This window comes from Myripristis murdjan, chromosome 21 (genome assembly GCF_902150065.1).
Source record: "Myripristis murdjan chromosome 21, fMyrMur1.1, whole genome shotgun sequence".
Lineage (NCBI taxonomy): Eukaryota > Metazoa > Chordata > Actinopteri > Holocentriformes > Holocentridae > Myripristis > Myripristis murdjan.
The window spans coordinates 3,576,953-3,582,444 of record NC_044000.1 but is presented as its reverse complement, the minus strand read 5'-3'; positions in this window follow the sequence as shown (position 1 = coordinate 3,582,444).

The window sequence follows — 5,492 nt, the reverse complement described above, 5'->3', positions numbered from 1 at the left end:
TCACTACACAGCAGGGAGACCCATTTGTAGAAAGAGCAAGCTCAAATCCATCAGAAGACAGAAATCACAAAACACGATGAGATAGATGACCTGAATTGCAGCATGCAGTGAGGAACAGGCTCAATACACACGCCTTTAGTGCTGTTGTTGCTGATGCTGCTGTGGACCCTTGACATTTTCAATCACATCTGGGGGATCATGTCAGTAAATTTGATTAAAATACAGTTTGGTGGTACAAGTGAGTAACACTGGATCCTTGGCTCTTCTAATTCCACTTGTCAACTGCATTGTGTACATTTTCTGTAAACATCAATGAATATGACAGGGAAGAAGTTGCAGTAGTGTTTCAAAAGCAGACAGTGAAGGCTAAGGTGAAGGTAACCATATCAATTAATGTTGTTCTCTGGACCCAGAATGCAGACTGGGCCAAGCAGCCGTGACAGTTTATAAGAGCACCTGAATGGAAAGATCTCAGATTTCCACCATGAGTTATAGGACACATTTATCGGTAAAAAAGACCAAGTGAAATCTTTTGTCTGTTTTAGGATGACACAGGTTTCTCACACTTACTAATGGAGATTGAAATAGATAAACAGTCATTCAACAACATCTGATAAGAGCAGCAATTCAGATTTGAGCATGAAGAACCTCAGAAACCCACAAATGCAAATATTAACATGCATGATTCTTGTTTAGACAGAAACTGTTGGTGTAGGAGGCTGAGCTCTAGTCTCTGCATTGAGCAATGAGTCAACTCATTCCAATACTGGGAGAGTGTCCAGCAACCGGCACAACCTTCACTGTCTGTCCCACTGTGACAAACTATTATTGACCAGACAACGAGCATCTGATTAAGACTGCATTCAGACATAAAAAATGTTTTCTGAAGAGCTTTATCTTTGAAAAGTTATTTATCTCTTGAAAAAATCGAAGAAAAAAAAACTCAATATGGTATTCATACTAAATATACAATTGTCATCAGGTCGTATTATGATAATAGGATAACGGGATATGTATGTACAGTTTGTTCAGTGTAATTTATATTTGACTTGGATCAGTTGTGGTTGTTTTCTTGTAGCTTAGCCTTGAGCATCAACACCTCCAGGCATGATTATACTAATTGTCTCTGATTACGACACCATGATTTAGACTGCCTCTAGTGAACAGGCGGTGGGTGAAATTCAACAATAGGCAAGTAAACTTAGACTTAAATGTCGCAATTTTTCCTCCCTACATTTTGCACGGGCAGTGAAACTCGCTAACAAGCCACTATAAATGCCAACCGCCCGTGCGCCCACATCAAATTGTTCCCCATGTGAATGTGTGTATCTATGATAATTGCCCTAATGAGGCCCTTTTGGGACGCAGCCTGCTTTTGTTGTCGCTGGATGACAAATGATTTTAATCATTTTAAGGGAGCAAATGTCAACCGTATGCCAGATACTAATTTGTGGTACAGAGAATTTGAAGTGGAATGTGTTTGAATTGACACCACCTCTACCCTCCAAATGGCTATACTTAAACCTGGTGTAAGAGTCTTTTAACCCCCAAAAGATCTGATTGGAGGGTGTAAGGCTAGGAGCAATGGAAGGAATTCATTAATTTTCCTCAAGGGGACATAAAGGCCTAATTTTTTCTGTTTTTTCCCCCCTGCCTTTATTTTTTCAAGGAGACCCAGCTGAGCTTGCATGCTGTTTCTCCATACTGCTCTACTTTATATTCACAGTTAACTAGATTCAGTCAAAGTTTACTACTGTTTGCCATGCACCGCACAACTCCACCTTGCTGAAGGGCACCTTGATAGTAGTTAATCAAGGAACTTAGCACGTTTCTTATTTAATTTCCCAGATGCCCAGATCTTTCCAGCTTCTCTGTGCATTCAAACCAATGCTCTTCCAGTTCTAAGCCTGCTGTCCCTACCTCTTAGCTACCATTGCTCTTTTTTATGCAGTGGTGAGAAAGAATGCCATCTTGAAGAAAACGAGAGATCATGCCCTTAGCATTACTGTAACACAGAACTTCAGTGTGACACATACAGAATATTGCTACTTTATATTAATATTACTATTAACTAATATTAACTAACCCTAACTATGGAATAGTAGCAACTTTAAGTGTTACCAGATATAGTCTATATATGGAGATATTCCACCTACAGGAATATGTGAAGCCACATTCAGGGGGCGATGTAGAACAATAATACTGACGAAGAGATGCAAATGAACAATGTTCAGTGGGACTTTTCTAGAAAATCAGCTCGCTAAATTATGATTTTTTTTTTTTTTTTTTTTTTTTAACTATTCATTGGTGAAAATGACCAGATGCTAGAGTGCCCCATGTTGGTAACTGCATCTCAGAAAACTGGAGGTATAGTTTCCAAATTGGAACTGCGGCGGTGCCCATTTGAAAACAACAGTAACATCCAAAGTAAATATTCATGTTGAGTGAATCAGAGTAGAGGAAAGTGACCTGTTTGTGACCAAACACTTGAACCTCAGAAAAGTGAATGAGAAACCCTCTCAACTGCCTAAACAACATTTAATGACACCCCACTGAAAAAGGCACTTAACCCCCAATTTGTGACTCCTCAGTGATCCAACAGAAGACCTGTGGTTGTACTCTCTCTGTAATTTTGTTAGTATGAAACAGGGTGCTGCAAGTTCATTTGATTTTTAATAGTGCTTGTGAGAATCTTCTTTTGAGTCAATCTTCTGATCTTTTGTGATTATTTGATCTGTATGTCCTTGTTTAAGTAGGCCCATCAAAGGGAAAAGTGCACAGCATCTGTGAAAATGAATGAATTTTCAGAGTGCAAAGAGTGGTCTGTAAAATGTCCAACTCTTAGCTCAGTTTCCTGGTTGAATTTGAGAACATTACAAAACAAATTGGCTCTCTGAACCCAGCTAATCAGCGGCAGAAATCTGTGAAGCATAAACAAATAATCCTCTGCTGGATCTCCTAGGTTAATGCTTTTGGAAACATGCACACAGAAAACATTCGGTGAGAAGCTCTCTCACAACAATCAGAATTCAATACCTTTTAAAACATAAAAACTATCACTTAAAATACCTTGGAAATACCTTCTTTTCTTACATATTCTAAATCACTTTATCAAATACACCAAGCAGCCTCAGAGGAATTTTTCAGTCACGGCGTCACAGTCAGTGCAAGTTGCAGTGGCATCTGGTGAGGCGAGTATTGGCAGTTCATTAGTTGGACTTGCACACAGGCAAGACAGACACACACACACTACACACACACACACACCCTTACACTTACCATCACACTCCTCCAATTAGAGGAGCTCTGCTGTCCTCGACCTGATGAAAGAGTCAGAGGTTGGCTTGGCATAAGAGAATGTGAAGAAAGAAGATTTTTCTCTTCAGTCTCACACTAAATAAAATAAAGCAAAAAAAAAAAATAATAATAATAAAATAAAATAAAATAAAATAATAATAATAATAATAAAGTAAAATCCAGCCCTACATTGTTGTACATGTAATATTGTGTTACAGGAAGCTTGGTCTGGGGTGTATTTTCAGCAGCACAGACGCTACTGAGTGATCATAGAAATATTACAGGAATAGTATAGGAATACTAGATGCAGTGGTGTTTCACTATCATACTCTTGCTCTTCATTGACCACGTTACTATTTGTCACTGTGGTCGTGAGGGTGACATTACTCTATACAGAGTATATACGCTACAGTTCACCTTGCAATCACAATTTTCCATAACAACAAGAGAGGGGCCATCTTTGTTCCCTTTGGAACTTCCAGTGCGACAGCTGATCCACTGTTTTAGACATGGCAGAGCCACACTTTCTGAAGCTTGTCATCATTAAAAGAAAGGCTAACTATGTTTTACATCAAAATACTTCATTTTCACATTTTGAAACAATGTGCTGTTCACATTTCTCACACATCATGTTCCATAATGTGGGAAAACATCTAGTGATGCAAAACAGCAGAAGAATGCATTGCATGAGCCCAATCCATCACTCTGAAATTATAATTGTATTTTTGAAATCATTTTAACACTTACTGTTTAATGTTTTATGTGTTTGTATCCTTGTGTGTATGTGTGTACACAGATGTATAATTAGTCATGCTGCCGTGTGTATGCATATAGATGTGTATGTGCACATTTCTCTTTTTATTCATAATTATTCATGCATCTTTTTATCCTGTTTGTCTTGATTACTTAGTCTCTATAATACTTATGGCCACTGTGAAATAAAATGTTAATATTTATGCTTCTGAGTTGAGACATAGGAACAGAATAAGAATGTGGGGATTTAAAGAACCCTTCCTTTTAGACTAGATTTAGCCCCACTGACCTGAGATCAAGCTTCCCCTGGTTTGCCTCCGCTCTGTATTCTGCTCAGCTTTCCTACGTGTCTCCAATAACGAAATAACAAGATTGGGAGACACAAAGTCATTACAGTATCAGCACATAACAAGAAGAGAGCACCTCCACTCATCCTCCAGTATGTTGGTGATATGGATAGAGAGGTGCTGAAATGAGACTAGTCAGACAGAGATGCTGTTTAAGTGGATGTAGCAGGTGAATTCATCCCATTTTTCCTCTCACTCTCTTTTCTTTGCTGGGCAAGCACAATTGGATTTCATGTTCATTTTCTGTGATTAATCGCACACAAAGCGAATGGTGGCACGAAGCACTGCAATGTGATACGAATGAGTGCATCACATCGATGGCAGCTCATTCAGGTCAGTCTTTGTGAGACAATTATGGCGGCAAGAGAGATGAGGAAGTGTCAGCAAGGTTTGTTTTCATGTAATTTATGTTGGAATGTGTCCTCCTGCTGTCAGTTGCCAAAAGAGTGGGGCTTGTTTCAAAGATCAGGTTCATAAAGAAGTCAAAATTAGAAAGGTGGGATGGCAACACTAGAAAAATGAGATGTTAAGACAGTTCTGCAGAGGCTGCTGAGCCTTTTGTGTGGCCCCTTGCATGGAACTCAAAGCCTGCTGTTCATCGATTCATCACAGCATGAGCCTCTGTTAAGAGGAGCAGGTAGCACTGAAATAGAAACCAAGGCATTCCTGATTTTTCCTAAATATCTTTATCCTTTTTGTACATGGAGCTTATTCTTTTTCTTTTTCTTTGTCTTTGTCTGTCTTTTTTTTTTTTTTTTTTTTTTTTTTTTTTACAGCCTAGTCTCTCATTTTTAATTTAGACCTACAATATTCAACCTTTTGGCTGGAAGCACTCTGCCCCACTAATCAGTTGTCCAGACATCACGATTTTAATTGTCACTACTGAGTTTCTTTCTGAAATAAATTTCTTGTATAAATTTCAGCAATAATTTCTTATGGGGCATTTCTGTTTTATTAGACAGTATGCAAAAAGGAATGACTCAAAAGATAGTATTATATCCCTAAACATCGCTGGATTGTTGGATTTCAGGCACCAAGACATAAGGTGTGGCTGTATTGCATTGTGGTCCAGTGAGGCTGCTACCTTTATTGAGA